This window comes from Lithobates pipiens, unplaced genomic scaffold, assembly GCF_037356315.1.
Source record: "Lithobates pipiens isolate NorthernLeopardFrog02 unplaced genomic scaffold, aLitPip1_a1.2 Scaffold_24, whole genome shotgun sequence".
Classification (NCBI taxonomy): Eukaryota; Metazoa; Chordata; class Amphibia; order Anura; family Ranidae; genus Lithobates; species Lithobates pipiens.
In genome coordinates this window covers 3436908-3455797 of record NW_027507786.1, presented here as the reverse complement: position 1 = coordinate 3455797, position 18890 = coordinate 3436908, and the positions used below count along the sequence as shown (strand labels likewise).

Below are 18890 nucleotides of genomic sequence, written 5' to 3'. Positions count from 1 at the left end.
TATAGAGAATTTTTATTAAAATAAAAAATAATTAATGTGGGTTCGTCTGGCTTGGACACTGAGGAAAGGTTGTCATTGGACAAGTGTAGCTGAAATCCTTAGACTATAAATTGAAGCAAAAAAATAATAATAATAATATAAATCATAACATGTAAAAAAAAAATAAAGTTTATTTTTTAAAAATATATTTATATCATCTTCCCTCACTGACAGACAGTATGTAGCCTTGACTTCAGGCGTATCTAAAATGTTAATTTGGTTTAAGTAAGCAGCACTCCATGGAAACTGCCTTACTAAAACTCACCAATGATTTACTAACTGGTAAAACCAACAGCTAGTACTCCATACTCCTACTACTTGACCTCTCTGTGGCCTTTGATACTGTTGACCACCCGTTCCTCCTCAATAAACTCCATTCCCTCGGCCTCCGAGATTCTGCTCTTTCCTGGTTCTCTTGCCTATCTATCACGGCGTTCCTTCAGTGTCACCTACAACTCTGTCTCCTCCTCTCCATTGCCCCTTTCTGTGGGGGTCCCCCAAGGCTCTGTTCTTGGACCCCTTCTCTTCTCTATCTACACCTCCTCCTTTGGTCACGTGATAACCACCCACGGCTTCCAATACCACTTATACGCCGATGACACCCAAATCTGTCTACTCCCTCACCTCACTCCTTCAGTCTCCTCTCACATTACTAACTTACTAACTGACATATCAGCATGGATGTCTCAAAACTTCCTTAAACAAAATCTCTAAAACCGAGCTAATAATATCCACCGCCCCCCCCCCCCCTTTCAGCCTCAAGTCCAATTGTTGTCAAAAGTTTGTAGATTTCACCTCCGTAACATCTCTAAAATTTGCCCCTTTTTAACAAGTGAAACCGCCAAGCTCCTCATTCACTCCCTCGTTATCTCTCGCCTTGACTACTGCAACTCCCTTCTCATTGGCCTGCCTCTCCATAGGCTCCTCCCCTCTTCAGTCTATCATGAATGCTGCTGCCAGGCTTATCCTCCTTACCAATCGCTCAGCGTCTGCCAACCCTCTCCTCCAATCCCTACACTGGCTCCCAATCACCCAGCAAATTAAATTCAAAATATTAACCACAACATACAAAGCCATTCACAACTCTGCCCCCCCCCCCCCCCGAGCTACATCACCAATCTTGTCTCCAAATATCACTCAAATCGTCCCCTCTGCTCTTCTCAAGACCTCCTACTCTCAAGCTCTCTCGTCTCCTCCTCCCATGCTCGTCTCCAGGATTTCTCCAGAGCCTCCCCTATCCTCTGGAACTCACTACCTCCACCGGTCCGGCTATCCCCTACTCTTGCTACCTTCAGGCGATCCCTGAAAACTCATCTCTTCAGGAAAGCCTATCACGTCTCTGACTAATCTTCTACCACTTCCATCAGCTCATTCCCCACAGTTACAACCTTTTGTACCACATGCCCCACCCTCTTAGATTGTAAGCTCTTCTAAGGCAGGGCCCTCTTAATCCTATCTTATTGTATTAGAGCTGTATTTTCTCCCTTTTATATTGAAAAGTGCTGCATAAACTGTTGGCACTAGATAAATGCTGTATAATAATAATAATAATGAGTAAAGAAAAAAACATGGCATATTTTATACACTGCTTGTTATTCAGTACTGTTTTTTAAACTTTTAAAATATATGTCTGAATAACATTTATTGTCATTGTTACTTTGCAAACATACTGTCTGGCTAATGCAAATTTGCAAATCTGAAGAGCACCTCTTCCCTTATAATATAAAATAATGTTGGGGTTCAGATTTATTTTATTATGTCATTTTATTATTTAATTTATTATTAAAATATAATAAATTATTAAATTATTAAAATATAATATATATTAATAACTTAATTATGTAGTCAATTAATTCTCTTCAATACTTAAATCCCCCTACCTTATTTCTGCCAAAGGTTCAAAGGTTTAAAGGGAATTTTGGGTAAAGCATGTAATTTTGGATAGGGTGTGGAAGTATTGAGCATATCTAAACCCAAGAACCAAAATGTTAAATATTGTGGCTTACCAGTCTTTAGATGTGGTGGCTGCATTAGATTAAATGCCACACCTTAATGTTCTTAAAGTCCTGATTTAAATCAATTAGAAAGACAATTTTTTTTACAACAGCCGACGTGTTTTGAGAGCTGACTCTGCCCCTTTACCATCTGGAATTTAACATTGAACAAAAAAAATAATAATAATAATTATAAAATAAAGTAATATTAATAAGAAATATAGTAATAATAATCCCCAAAAAATAATAATATAATAATATAAATTACCTTCTTATCCTGGTTTATGAAATTGGGGATGTGGTGTCAGGTATTTACCTATCAGTTCTATTGTTGTATGTATTAGGATCTATATATCATTTTATCCTGATCATTGTGTCAACTTTTGCCCAAGCCCTGAAGAAGAGGTCCCTGTCCCCCGAAATGAACTGGCTGTAAATGTTGCTCCTAACCAGTAAAGATTTTATATGCATGATTAAAGATTTTCTAAGAAATTTTATTTAATATATTATAGGATAAACGTTCGATTTTTTCAAATTGATGTTGCTAAAAGGTAGACAATGTACTACCAGATTCTAAATTTAACAATGTACTTTTTTTTGTTTTGTTTGTTTTGTTTGTTTGTAGTCTGAACCAGTCTGTATGAATAGAGCACAATGTTGGCATAATCCATCTATATAAAATACCAAGAAGAAGGGTTTCTGAGTCAGGCTGGAGATTACTCACCCCCGACCCCTGTCTTCTTCTCAAGGTACATTGCTGCTTCGCAATGAGTGCGTACAGAACATCCAAAAATGTAAACAAAGCATTGGCTCCATACAGGCTGAGCAATTAATTGTGCTGCTTTGTAGTAAATTATATTGAAAGTTAATCCCAATTTAACTTTTTTAGTCTTAAATTAGGAAAATAATCTGGTGGGTGTCTTTTATTTTTATTTGCGCCCCTGTTGGTGCAATTTCCCATCATTTCCAAAATGTACTTAAACAAACGATTTTTTTCCATTATTTATAGATTTCTTTTTTTTTTTGGTGTATTTTGCTATATATATATATATATATATATATATTTTTTTTTTTTTTTTTTTTTTTTTCCTTTTTTATGCATTTGCTTTTTTTTTTTTTTTTTTGCTGTTTGTGCCCCTATTTACAGAATTTTTCTTTAAAAAAAAAAAGGTGGTGGTAGAAATGGATTTTTTTTCCGTTTGTAAGCATTTATTTATTTATGTTTTTGTTGTTTGTGTTTTATTTGTTTTGCTTTTGTTTAGAAAAAAGTAAGATAATGAGGTTAAAGAGCATATGAACAGGATAGTTGAAAGGAGATTCTGAAGTACTCAGGAGACTTTTCAAGTCCAATGTACTCTTGAAAAACTACAAGAGACAACTATATTTAGCCCTCCCCTCATTAGTTCCAATGCCTTTCCCCAAATCTCAAAATTTCACTAAACTCTCTCAATTTTTGCAAATTTTTTTATAAAATTAAAACTCTTAGTTTAGACCAGTGGTCTCCAAACTTTGGCTGGGGGAGGGTGCAGATTCAGCCCTCTGCTTGCTTTTATCCAGCCCTTGGGGGGGGCACAATTTCATCCACTGATACTAACAATGGGGCATAATTCTCCCCCACTGAGACCAGTGAATGGGGCACAATTCCTCCCAATGACACCAATGATGGGGTAGGATTCCTCTTACTGACACCAACGATTGGACCCAATGACACCAATGATGGGGAACTATTCCTCCCAATGACACCAATGATGGGGCACTGTTCCTCCCAATGAAACCAATGATGGGGCACTGTTCCGCCCAATGACACCAATGGTGGGGCACTATTCCTCCCAATGACAGCAATGATGGGGCACTGTTACGCCCAATGACACCAATGATGGGGCACCATTCCTCCCAATGACACCAATGATGGGGCACTATTCCTCCCAATGACACCAAAGATGGGGAATTAATTTTCCCCTCTGACATCGGACCTTTTCTACTCCCAATTGCCACAGTCCGGCCCCCCTAAAGTCTGAAGGAAAGTAAACTGGCCCACTGTTTACTAAGTTTAAAGACCACTGGTTTAGACCATCCATGCAGACACACACACTATTTTTCACCTTGCCCAGAATAAGATCTGTTAACTTAAAGAGACCCTGCCACCAGACATTAATTGCAGCAAAAATCTTCTTGCAAGTTTTGTATTTTTATGTGCGTTTAACCTTTTTTTAGGGAGGTTATTTATGGGTAGAAACGTCCCTTGTGTAGACATTCTAAAGACCTGAGATGGCTTTTGGTTGCCACCATCTTGTATGTAATGTCAGCAGCCCCAGCAGGCACAGAACTATCACACAAGTGACACTTTATAGATGGGGTCTCCAAACTTTTTAGTACGCGGGCCGAATCATATATTTTGCAAACACTGGAGGGACAAAAAATTGTTTTAATAATGAACAAATCAAATTAAAATTTTAATCAGCATGATATGATTTGGAACAGGGATCCTCAAACTACAGCCCTCCAGCTGTTATGGAACTACGCATCCCAAGAGGCATTGTAAAACACTGACATTCACAGACATGACTATGCATGATGGGAAGTGCATACGCAGAGTGGACGCAGAAGTGTCATCTGCTCAGTGTGGCCCACGACTGGTTACTAAGTCTCTTAAGTGGCCCTCGATCTTCAAAAGGTTGGGTACCCCTGCTTTAGAACAGCAAAAAAAAACCTGTAAAACAAAGCAAAGACATTCCAAATAAATTAGAACCCTTCAGGGTGCCCCCCCTGCACAGAGTCCACATTAAAGTGCTCCTTGAATTGGAGACTCCCCTACATCAGAGACCCCATCAGAGTCCTTACTTACATCAAGTTCCCGATCAGAGTCCTCGCTTATATCAAGATCCTCATCGGAGTCCCCTTTTACATCAAAGGGCTACATTTGGCCTGAGGGTCCTAGTTTGGAGACCCCCTGCTCTACCCCTGCAAAGGAGCTAGCCCAGCGCCGAGAATAATTAGACACCACCAGAAGAGGAGAGGGCTATCCTGTGCAGAGGAGCGGGTGTGGCAACTTGTGAAGCTCTGGTGAACTTCATGCCCAGGAGGGTTAAGGCAGTGCTGGAAAATAATGGCGGCCACACAAAATTTTGACACTTTGGGCCCAATTTGGACATTTTCACTTAGGGGTGTACTCACTTTTGTTGCCAGCGGTTTAGACATTAATGGCTGTGTGTTGAGTTATTTTGAGGGGACAGAAAATTGACACTGTTATACAAGCTGTACACTCACTACTTTACATTGTAGACAAGTGTCATTTCTTCAGTGTTGTCGCATGAAAAGATAGAATAAAATATTTACAAAAATACGAGGGGTGTACTCACTTTTGTGAGATACTGTATATACATACAATATCTATCTATCTATCTATCTATCTATCTATCTATATATATATATATATATATATATATATATATATATATAAAGCCAAAATAAATAAATATATATATATATATATATATATATATATATATATATATATAGATAGAAAGATAGATAGATATATATATTTATATATATATATATATATATATATATATATATATATATATATATATATATATATATATATATATATACAGTATCTATATGTACAATATATTATTATTATTATTATACAGGATTCATGTAGCGCCAACAGTTTAGGCAGCGCTTTACAATATAAAAGGGAGACAATACAGATACAATACAATAAAATACAAGAGGGTTAAGAGGGCCCTGCTCAGAAGAGCTTACAATCTAATAATATATTTATACCTTTATTCAGGAAAGCAAAACGTCGTTCGCTCCTATTCTTTCATTTTTGCAGTCAGCCCAAGCATTCCCTACCAAATTTGAGTGAACTGACATTTCAGCTGGTGTTCAGGGTAGGTCGGGAATTTTATATAAAAAAAAAGGGTTAAAGGTAATTGCTCAAAGCACATTTAAAAAAAAAAAAAAAAAAAAAATGATTACATATTTTTTTTTATTGTACAAAAAACTTTAGTTACGTGTACACATAAAAAAATATATATACAGTCTGATACAAAGACTATCCAGGAAGATAATTTTGACAGGTCTTTAGCCCTAAATATATTTATTTAACCCTTTAATTTCCAGCAAGCGTGTTCTCTGCTTACATACAGCATCCCGTATGTGATGTACAAACTATTAATAACCGTCATAAAGATAAAATGTCTTCAATGACGGGACTGTGACTCACTGGAGAGGTACAAGATGTCTTCATTGCTGTGTGTCGGACTTAACTCTCTAGCTGATTCATCGACAATGTCTATCAATACTTCATCTTTGTTGTACTTTATAGGACCACGTTTTCCGAGAATTTAACCTTTCTTGACTTTCTTGGAAACATTTTGTCATGACAAAAAATAAATTAAAAAATAAACATAAGGCAGGCATTACATTAAAATACATTTTTAAAATTATTTATTTATTTTATAAACACAGCTTATTATAACCTGTGCATATCATGAAAGCAACACAATTCATATTAGTTGAACAATAACTCAAGAAAATAAAAAGTCTTTTAATAACCATTATATAAATATAGCAATTTTTTTTTTTTAAAGTTTAATTTCAAAAAGGACAAAGGGAGGGAGAGGACACATTGTTCAAAGAAAAAAAAGGCTCTCCTTTAATTTTTAATCTCTCCAAAATCAATGGTATAAATTGTGTTGGATCCTGTTGGATCATTATTCTACAATTTTTTTCAATGGGTACATTTTTTTTATTTTATAATTTTTCTGTAAATGTGTTACCAAAGATAACAAATTTAAACAAACATTAACAAAAAAAGACAAACTCATCTCTCTGAAGATACATTGTATGACACAACAGCAATATATATGATTCTAGTATGCTCAAATCAAATATATTAGATTCATTCTTCCAAAATGACCCAATATCAGCAAATATATCGGGAAAAATGTTTTCTTTAGTAGGTTAGTTTATATAGTTTATATCAATGGTTGGATCGCCTAAATGCATTAAACCCAATCATTCCATTCAGTTGGCTTGGAGTAGGGAATTAAAAAAAAAAACGACTTTTATTCTTTTTTTTAAACTTTCAATTTCACCAACTTAATGATTTAATGCAGTTGAATTACTAAAGGAGTTGAACATTTTCTTACGAATTATGTTGTGTTTACTTTAACCATCCATACGTGTATCTATTATTTAATATATTTTTTTTATTTTCCATACATATGATTGGATATTACAGTGAAGATACCCTTTAAACTCTTTTAATATCAGCAAATATAACAGGGAAAAAAAAAAATATCTCCTTGAGTAAGGTAATTTATGTAATTTATATAAATGGTTGCAGCGCATTTAATGAATTCAACTCAATAATTTAATTCAGTTGACTTGGAGTAGGGAATTTACCAAGAAACTTGTTTTTTCTGCCTAAAAATTATAAAAATAACATAAGCAAATTTAATGATTTAATGCAGTTTAAATACCGAAGGAGTTGAATATTTACTTACCTAAAGATGTGTTTCAACCTCCATATATGTGCAAATAACTATTATTTATTATTTTTTTTATACAAATGATTGAGTATTAAATTTAAGATATCCTGTACACCCTTTACCATCCGTACGTGCACTAACGTATCTATTATGTAATACATTTTTTTATTTTCCATACATATGATTGGATATTACATTGAAGATACACTTTAAACTCTTAATATCAGCAAATATATCAGGGAAAAAAATCTTTCCTTGAGTAAGGTCATTTATGTCATTTATATAAATGGTTGGAACGCATTATTGAATTAAACCCAATCATTTATTTCAGTTGGCTTGGAGTAGGGAATTTACCAAGAAACTAAGATTTTTTCTGCCTAAAAATTATAAAAAATATCTTAAGAAAATTTAATGATTTAATGCAGTTTAAATACCAAAGGAGTAGAACATTTACTTATCTAAAGATGTTGTGTTTCAACCTCCGTATATGTGCAAATAGCTATTATTATTTTATTTTATTTTTTTATACAAATGATTGAGTATTAAATGAAAGATATCATTTACACTCTTTTAAATAAAGTCAGCCAGGGAGATTATTTTCTTACCAGTAATATTCAGTAACTAAATATTAAGAATAATGGATATTCTATCAAGCAGATAGGATAATTCCTAGTACTTTGTCTAGTAACGGTGTATGGTTAACCAGATTCTCAGGATCAGAAAACGGACCAGTGTGGATATATGCTCACGTACGTGCGCATTGCATCACTAATACTTCTAGGCCGGATCCGTTGCATTTGGCTACCAGTGTATGACCCCGTTTCTCCCTGGATTTCACCTCTACTTTCTGCCTTAACTCTGCTCATCTGGTTAGCTTTACCTTGGCCTCTTTACTAGACATGGGCGCCATCAATAAATTTGTTTCGTTCTGTTCCGTTTCGATTCGTATGAAAATTAATTCGTACTTTGTATTTCGTGTCCGAAATTCCGCTTAGTTTCGTATGAAATACGAATTGTCGTTAGGTTCGTTAACGTGTACGAACGTTCTTTACGATGAATTTAAAGGAAAAAATATACCTCAATATGACAGTCGATGCTGATGGAATTTTGGTTTTTATCTGAAAAACTAAATTCCGTTGAAGAATTTCCTATCCGAAATACGAAGTTTCATTAGATGAGAAAGAGAGAAGCGGATTGTCTGCCATGCGCTGCTGGTCCAGTTTGCGCCTGCTCCTCCTGGGGCTGCTTATTATGAGGGGCTCCCACCATCTCTGTGCTATGCTGACTTCCTCCTGGGGCTGCTTATTATGAGGGGCTCCCACCATCTCTGTGCTATGCTGACTTCCTCCTGGGGCTGCTTATTATGAGGGGCTCCCACCATCCCTCTGCTATGCTGACTTCCTCCTGGGGCTGCTTATTATGAGGGGCTCCCACCATCCCTGTGCTATGCTGATTTGTTCTGGGTGCTGTACCTCTGCTGTGCATATTATGAGGGGCTCCCACCATCCCTGTGCTGACATAAGCATAATGACGACCTGCTGATCCGAAATTCGTAAACATAAGTTCGTATTGCGTACAGAATTGGGACGCACGGCAATTCGTATTTCGGATCCTCCCGAACGTACAAATTTTGGGAAATTCGTACGAATTTGAGATTCGGACGAAACTAATCGCACATGTCTACTCCTTACTGGACTTGCCCTGTCTGCTGATTTGGTCCCACGCAGGAATTTTACTAGCACATGACTGGTTAATTGGAATCAGCACGGTTCCTCCCCCCCCCTCCATTCACCAAGCTAAGTGAAAATTCCCTAGCAAAGTGAACATGCTCTACTCCAACTCCAACCCCATAGATTCAAGAGCAACCCCAACCCTATAGTTTCAAGAGCAAAAGATTTAATCTTGCCCCTATACAATTCATTAATAAGGTTTCATCTTGAATATGCCCTTAATGTTTGGCTGCTGGTCTCAAAAAGGATGTCCTGTAACTAGAAGGGGTTTATAGAAAAGCAACTAAATTAATAGGGGGTATGGAGGAACTCAGCTGTGTGGAAAGACCTGAATAACCTAATGGCCTTACCTGAATTTTGTCCATCTGGAGAAGAAGTGATATACTGTATATATATTATATACTGTAATATACAGGATGATACAGTATATGAGGTTCCCTAAGTAGTCCAATTGTTCATTCTGCCTGTGAGCTGCTGTCTGATGAGCATTTGAACAAACACTTTTTAAAGATGGTTGTCATATCACATCTAAAGCCACCAACTCAGGGACGCCTGCCTTAACACGCACATGAACTTTAATGGCATCCCAATCTTAGTCCGTAGGGTTCAATATTGAGTTGGCGCAGCTATAACAGCTTCAACTCTTCTGGAAAGGCTGTCCACAAGGTTTGGGAGTGTGTCTATGGGAATGTTTGACCATTCTTACAGAAGCACATTTGTGAGGTCTGGCGCTGATGTTGGATGAGAAGATCTGTCTCTCAGCCTCCTCTCTAGTTCCTCCCAAAGGTGTTCTATCAGGTTGAGGTCAGGACTCAACTGTGTAGCCCAGCCAAGTTCCTCCACCCCAAACTTTCTCATCCATGTCTTTAAGGACCTTGTTTTGCGCACTGGTGTGCAGTCATGTTGAAACAGATAGAGCCACTCAAAACTGTTCCCACAAAGTTGGGGACATGACATTGTCCAAAATGTCTTAGTATGCTGACACCTTAAGAGTTCCCTAAAGGTGTTCTATCGGGGTGAGGTCAGAATTCAGATAAGAATTCTGTGCAGGCCAGTCAAGTTCCTCCACCCCAAACTCGCTCATCCATGTCTTTATGGATCTTGCTTTGTGCACTGGTCCAAATCATTTGGTGGAGGGGGGATTATGGTGTGGGGGTTGTTTTACAGGGGCTGGGCTTGGCCCCTTAGTTCCAGTGAAGGGAACTCTTAAGGCGTCAGCATACCAAGACATTTTGGACAATTTCATGTCCCCAACTTTGTGGAAACAGTTTCGGAACGGCTCTTCCTGTTTCAATATGACTGCGCACCAGTGTGCAAAACAAGGTCCATAAAGACATGGATGAGAAAGTTTGGGGTGGAGGAACTTGACTGGGCTGCACAGTTGAGTTCTGACCTCAACATGATAGAACACCTTTGGGATGAATTAGCGCGGAGACTGCGAGACAGGTCTTCTCGTCCACATTCAGTGCCTGACCTCACAAATGCACTTCTGGAAGAATGGTCAAACCTTCCCATAAACACACTCCTAAACCTTGCGGCCAGCCTTCCCAGATGGGTTGAAGCTGTTATAGCTGCAAAGGGCAGGCCAACTCAATATTGACCCCTACGGACTAAGACCGGGGTGCCATTAAAGTTCATGTGCGTGTAAAGGCAGGCGTCCCAATAGCTTTTGATGATATAGTGTAGTTACCGGCATATATTTTACAAAGAATCTTATTAAACCCCATTAGCATTAGGGTTCCCCTCAGAAATACAAAATGCTCAGCATGTTAAAATGCACGAGTAGGTCTGCAAATTATTTAAACTTAAAAAAAATGACATAAGATTATATTAAATAAGACTACTATCTTACATTACAACCCAATCAACAAACAAACTGGGTCATATAGTGCATCTGGGGTATATATGCTACAATTATTGTATTTACCCGTGGACTCTGGACCATTCTTGAAAGAGTTTTGTTCAGATGTAAATTATTAAAATTTTCCAAAACGTTTGTAGATTTTCTGAAAGCAGAGAATCTGTAGGATAAGAAGATTGCAGCTGCAAATTTTTACGTTGCATGATATTTGGGCAACTGTTTTTCAAACCTATATTTTCAGGAAAACAAAAAGGTCAATGGAACTTAGAAGTCTTTGAAAAAGGACCATCATACATTGGCGCTCAATGGGAGAAAAAAACCCCTTACTTATATAGTCAGAGGAGAAGGACTTCCTTACATGGGTAAGTGGAGAAGGGTGCCCTTACATTGGTGGTCAATGGGAAAAGGGTCCTCTTACATTGGAGGTCAGTGGAAGAAGGATCCCCCTCAGTTTGGTGTTCAGTGGCAGAAGGACCTCCTTACATTAGTGGTCAGTAGATGGGGGTGTCCTTACAGTTGTGGTCAGTGGAGAAATCCCCCCCTGTATTGGTGAACAGTGGAAATGGACCCCTTTCCATTGGTGTTCAGTGGGAGAAGGATTCTCTTTGGTAGTCAGGGGAATGACCTTCATTTCTAGTCAGTGGAGAAAAGTGTCCTTACATTGTTGGTCAATGGGTGAAAGGCCCTCATACATTGGTGGTCAATGGGATAAGGATCTCTCTTATTTTGGTGGTCAGTGGGAGAAGGACTTCTTCAGTGGTCGGGATCCCCTTTACAGTAGTGGTCAATGGGAATAGGATCCCCTTTGATGATAGAAGGGCCTTCTTACATTGGTGGACAGTGCAGAAGGACCTCTCTTGATTGGTGACCAGTGGGAAAAGGTCTGCATTACATTGGCAGTCAGTATATAGGACCTCCTTACATTGTCAGTGGAAATAATGCTTCTTTTAAAGACAGCTAAAAAGATGATGGGTGGTCAGTGGAATGACGTTCATTAGTGGTCTGTGTAGAAAGGTGTCCTTCCATTGTTGGTCATTTGGTGAATGGCCCTCTTACATTGGTGGTTAGTGGGGTAAGAATCCCTTTACTTTGGCGGTCAGTGGCAGAAGGACTTCCTTAGTGGTCAGAGTAAATTATGTTGGTGGTTACTAGAGAATGGTGCCCTCACACTGGCGATCAGTGGAAGAAGGACCCCATTACATTAATAGTCAGCAAAGAAGGTCAGCCTTACTTTGGTGGTCAGCAGAAAAATGCTTCTTTACAGTGGTGGTCAATGGGAATAGGATCTCTTTTGATGATAACTGAGAGAAGGACCTCCTTACATTGGTGGTCAGTGGAGAAGGATCTCCTTACTTTGGTGGACAGTGTAGCAGAACCTACATTGGTGATCAGTGGGAGGAGGTCCTCCTTACATCAATGGCCAGTAGTAGACATGTGCAATTCATTTAGTTCCGAATTCATTTTTTTAACAAATTTTGACAAATTTGTTAATTCCAAAATTTCTGAATTTCGAATTTCCAAATTTCAAATTTCTGATTTACGAATTTTATAATTTCTGAAAATTCCGAATTTCGGAATTCGCAAATTGGAAAATTCGAAATTTCAGAAATTCGAAATTTCAGAAATTGGAAATTCGGAAATTTTACATTTTGGAAATTCAAAATTCAGAAATTGGAGCTTCAGAAATTGGAAATTTGGAAATTCAAAATTTTGGAAATTGGAAAATTTTGAAAATTCTAATTCGGAAATTCTGATGTTCAGAAATTCGGAATTAGGAAATTCAAAAATTCGAAATTGAATAAATTTTTAAATTCAAACATTTCGAAATTTGAATATCCAAAAATAAGAATGAAAATCGGAACATTTGAAAACCCGAAAATCTGAAATAATAACTAATAATAAATATAAAATTATAGCTTTTGAAATTCCCTTTGAAATTTGGCCGTTAGTGAACGTAAGGGCTACGAATTTATCCGAAGTTACGAATTATCTGAAATAACGAATGCCGTGTCTAAACTAATGGAATGTAATGATTTAATAATAATAAATAACAATAATAATAATAATAAAACCTTTTTATTATTATTATTATTTATTATTAATTTGTTCCATTCCATTTGTTTTGATGCGGTATTCATTATTTCAAATAATTTGTAATTCAGATAAATTTGTATTTGTTACGTTCACTAACAGCCAAATTTGAAATGAAATTCCAATACCTAAAACGTAACCATTACCGGACCAACACACGCCAATATATGTCCTTACTTTGAAGAAGAATATTGTTGTTATGGTAACAGCCAGCTGCCATAACCCTGGTATCCTCTTCTTCCGCCGGGGGTCTGCTTTCCAATAAGAGTGGTCTCTGTGGTGGATTCACCACAAAGATGTATTTTATTGGCGGCGGGAGAGGGTCCCCCATTCCACCGATCTTCGGTGCCCTCCGCCCCTTACTGGAGCCCTCGGCAGCGGCGCAGGTGATCGGATCTTTACCCTTGCTGGATATGGAGACGAGTGTGGTGAAGATGACCCCCACCCGTCTCCATAACATTGCAGGGTGGAAGCGATATCAAAACGTCACTTCTGCCCATAGCTCTTTAAGGGCCATTTTTAATTAAAATAATTTTAAATGACAATTTTTTTAGTTTTTTTTTTTTTATTGCATTTTAGTGTAAATATGAGATCTGAGGTCTTTTTGACCCCATATCTCATATTTAAGAGGTCCTGTCATGCTTTTTTTCTGTTACAAGGGATGTTTACATTCCTTGTAATAGGAATAAAAGTGACACTGTTTTTTTTTTTTTTGAAACAGTGTAAAAAAGAAATAAAAGGTCAAATAAATAAGAAAAAAAATGTTAAAACGCGCCCTGTTCCGCCGAGCTCGCGCGCAGAAGCGAACGCATATGTCAGTAGCGCCTGCATATGAAAACGGTGTTCAAACCAAACATGTGAGGTATCGCCACGATTTGTAGAGTGAGAGCAATAATTCTAGCCCTAGACCTCCTCTGTAACTTAAAACATGCAACCTGTAGAATTTTTCTGCCTATGGAGTTTTTTAAGGGTAAAAGTTTGTCGCCATTCCACGAGCGGGCACAATTTTGAAGCGTGACATGTTGGGGATCAAATTACTTGGCGTAACATTATCTTTCACACTATAAAAAAAAATTGGCCTAACTTTGCTGTTGTCTTATTTTTTTATTAAAAAAATTTGTATTTTTTCCAAAAAGGATTTGCGCTGGTAAGACCGCTGCGCAAATACGGTGTGACGAAAAGTATTGCAACGACCGCCATTTTATTCTCTAGGGTGTTAGAAAAAAATTTATAATGTTTGGGGGTTCTAAGTAGTTTTCTAGCAAAAAAAACCAAACAGTTTTTAACTTGTAAACAACACATTTAAAAAAGAGGCTCGGTCCTTAAGTAGCTACTAGTTTGTTATTATTTTGAATTTTACTGATTTTCTTTCTTTTTTTTCAGATTTTTAGGATTTTCAGAATTTCGCATTTTTGAATTTCTGAATTTTCAAATTCCAAAAATTTGGATATATACGGAATTGGAAAATTCAGAAATTGGGAATTTGAAAATTCGATATTGGGAAATTTGAAAATTCTGAAATTCTAAATTTGTAAAATTTGAACATTTGGAAATCTGAAAATTTGGAAATTCAAAAATTTGGAATTAGAAAATTTGGAAATTCGGAAATTTGAAAATCTGAATTTTTGGATTTCCGAAATTTCCGAAAAAAGCAAAAATAAACAATAAAAACTAAAACGAAAACGAACAAATTTTTTGTCACTGCACATGTCTAGTCAGTAGGGAAGGACCTTCCTACATGGTCAGAGGAAACTGGAAAGAATGACATCCTAAAAGATCATCGGTGTAAGTGGTTGCTTACCTTAGAGATAAAAGAAGAATTCTCAAATAATCCAACCCACTATTGTAAGTGACACTGGTGCCAGAACTTTGGAAGAAGACCAATCCGCATACTACTCAAGAAACCACCAGCAACCTCTGAAGGAACCCTGGTTGAGACGGGACAATGTAGATTGTCACACTGCACAATAAACATATATCTACACTGCACTGTATGCAATATCACGTTTCACTCCTGCCACGCAGGGCCGTCTTTAAGGCAGGGCAAAAGGGGCAGCTGCCCTGGGCGCTGTCATTGTTGTGGGGCCCAAAGCAGCTGCCTCATACTTGCCAACTATCCCAGTTTACATTCCCTTGTCCCTTGAAGTTTTAGTCCTGTGCTGCTACTAATGCTGCCCAGCTCTGCCCTATTGTTGTGTACAGATGACTCACCTGCAGACCTGTGTTTACATGTAAATACTGGCATTCATATGTAAATAGCAGTGACATGCATATGTAAATAGCTGAGGCCAACTGCATTGATATGTAAATAAAGGCAGCATTCATAGGTATATCATGCCCCCCTGCAGTGAGGAAAAGATGTGCTGTAACCTATAGCAACCAGTGAGCAGTATTACTATACAGCAATCTCTAGCAGCCAATCAACAAGCTGAAATGTGCTGTAACCTTTAGCAACTAATCAGTGAGCCTTAAGGAGTGCTGTAACCTCTAGCAACCAGTCAGTAAGCAGTAATGATATGCTGTAACCTCTGGCAACCAATCGCAATCGCTGCCTGATCTGATACAGTAAACTGATTTTAAGTCTAGCTGCTATTTATTGTATGTCTCAGAGAAGGTGGAGAGCGAAATTGCATGGGGTGCGGGGGCCCTAAGAACATTTTTGCCCAGGGTCCAATCAATATTAAAGACGGCCCTGCTGCCATGTGGTATAAAGTTGTAGAAGTATTGCGTTCATTTATATTATCCCATGTGTGTCTTGTCATACAAGAAGAAAACACTATACTATACAATCTATTGTCAGACTGCAGAAGAGGCCGTACTTTTTTATATTCTGCTGAATTTACTGTCAAGCTGTGCTAGTAATAGGAACAATTCCATTTTGTTTTGTGTAGCATTGGGCTGTACAAGTAATGAACCTGCTCTTTGTTTCCCACAGGAGCTGTGTCTCAAAAGGAACAAGAGGTTTATGGTTTACTGTAAAGCCAACCAGCAATTTTTTGTTTAGTTTTTTTTTTTTTGAGTGGGGAAATGTTAATCTGTCACCAGTTTGTTATTTCTGCCCTTTAACACAATTGGGTAAAATTTTCCTTCACTACAAGAAATGGAGGGTGTAGTCATCTCCAGGACAGGAAGGGACAGACAGCAGAGAACACGTGGTGACCCATCTTCACTCTACTAAAAGTAGAGGAGAGGTGACATCACCCAACTGGGTCACCTTTGAAACTGTTTGAAATTGGAGCCTCTCTTTGACAAGCCAATTTTCTGGGTGAAATGCGTCAGCCAGGGAAGGTCCAGGAGGGGCTTTGTTTTTTGTTCGCAAGCATGTGCATCAAAAAAGGTTTGTAGAGCAAAGCATGCATCATGGAAGGAACACCAAAGTATATAAGGGTCCAAATGAATTTAATAGTTTACAGTACACCATGTAGAAAAGATGTAGCTGGATAGTCGCACTCCGAATGTTATTCAGAGTGCGGCTATCCAGCTACATCTTTTCTACTTCAGTTCCTGTTGCAAAGAGCCAGCACCCTGTGGGATTGTGGAGACAGCTGTTTTGGGAGAAGTCATTTACAGTACACCATGGGTGCTTAACATGTGGCCCTCCAGCTGCTGTGGACCTCCAACTGCTGTGGACCTACAACTCCCGTTAGGTATTGCAAGCATGACTCCCAAAGGGATGATGGCTAGTTTTGCAACAGCTGGAGGGCCACATGTTGAGCTTCCATGGTTTTACACTAAAAAACAGCCAACTAATTTCTGGGGGGGGATGGGGGGGTCAGATAATTACAATTACATAAATTCACACAGAAAACCCCTAATTTGAGTCCATTCAAGGTTCTTATTTTAATTGAATCCATGATTTACGGGGAGTTGTTCTGACCCCCAAAAACAATGAATTACCTTGGACTCTTTTAGCCTTCGGCAAGGGCGTTGCTCGGTCGGCAAAAGATCTGGGGTGAGATGATGTCATCTCTGCTTGTCCGCCCGTTCGTCTCTCTCCTCCACCTCTAATGCAACCCGCCCGCCGCAGCCGCGACCTGCTGGTTAGGCAAGGGACCCTGCGGCAAGAGACTCGGGGGTTATGGGCTCTTGATTGAGAACTTTGACTGGAAGAACAAGGGGGCACCTGTTCCTTTTGTTGCTAGTGCCTGAGAGTTGGAGGAGTAACCAGGAAAGACTTTTGGAGTGTTTTTTTTCATACTGTTTTGTGACATGGGATCTTACCCAGGGTGGGCATCTGATGGCACAGAAGGGTGAGTATGCCTTGCTGGGGTGGTTGTGTTATCAGGAGGCTCTGAATGAAAAAAAGTAACGGGGGTAGATTTACTAAAGGCAAACAGGCTGTGCACTTTGCAGTTGCTCCACAGATTACATAGTTAGCCTGTTTCCCAGAAAATAAGACCTAGAGTGATTGTCGGTGATGGCTGCAATATAAACCCTTCCCCCCCAAATAAGCTCTAGTTAAAGTCCTTGTAGGTCTTATTTTCAGGATAAACAGAGTAGGGCTTATTTGGGGGAGTAGGGCTTATATTGCAGCCATCACTGACAATCACGCTAGGTCTTATTTTCGGGGTAACAGGGTACATAGTTACATGATCGGTGAGGTTGAAAAAAGACACAAGTCCAACCTATGTGTGTGATTATATATTAGTATACGATTAGTAAGTGAGATAAAGCTTTACTTTGCAAAGAATACCCAATCAAATGCAAGGAAAATAAAAAAAAATTTGTTTTTTTCTTTTCTTGCACGTGATTGGATGATGGAAGTCAGCAGAGCATCTGTTCACTTACTAAGCTCTGGAGCAACTGCAAAGTGCACAATCTATTTGTCTTTAGTAGATCAACCTCACCGTTTCTGTTTGAAATATTCCCAATCACAAAGGGATAAAAATATGTAAAAAAATTATATAATGATATATTGTCGGTATTTCGATGGAGCTCAGGCCATCGTGAGAAAGATGGCCTGAGCTCCATCAAAACATTCACCATATATCGCTGTTGTATTGATTTATCTCTGGGTATCAGTGTGAGGTATAATGCCCCATCATTGGTATCAGTGGGAGGAATAATGCCCCATCATTGGTATCAGTGGGAGGAATAGTGCCCCATCATTGGTATCAGTGGGAGGAATAGTGCCCCATCATTGGTATCAGTGGGAGGAATAATGCCCCATCATTGGTATCAGTGGGAGGAATAATGCCCCATCATTGGTATCAGTGGGAGGAATAATGCCCCATCATTGGTATCAGTGGGAGGAATAATGCCCCATCATTGGTATCAGTGGGATGAATAATGCCCCATCATTGGTATCAGTGGGAGAAATAGTGCCCCATCATTGCTATCAGTGGAAGGAATAATGCCCCATCATTGGTATCAGGGGGAGGAATAGTGTCCCATCATTGGTATCAGTGGGAGGAATAATGCTCCATCATTGGTATCAGTGGGAGGAATAATGCCCCATCATTGGTATCAGTGGGAGGAATAATGCCCCATCATTGGTATCAGTGGGAGGAATAGTGCCCCATCATTGGTATCAGTGGGAGGAATAGTGCCCCATCATTGGTATCAGTGGGAGGAATAATGCCCCATCATTGGTATCAGTGGGAGGAATAATGCCCCATCATTGGTATCAGTGGGAGGAATAATGCCCCATCATTGGTATCAGTGGGAT

At 38.5% G+C, this 18890-nt stretch overlaps 1 long non-coding RNA gene across 2 annotated transcripts in view; it reads left to right on the top strand.

Moving 5' to 3' along the window:
• LOC143929616 (uncharacterized) overlaps positions 1–18890 on the top strand; it is a 106780-nt gene that overhangs the window by 42825 nt on the left and 45065 nt on the right. For both annotated transcript variants that reach the window (XR_013262552.1, XR_013262551.1), the window contains one exon: positions 11373–11493. This is a non-coding gene — a long non-coding RNA (uncharacterized LOC143929616). The remainder of the gene's footprint in view (positions 1–11372; positions 11494–18890) is intronic.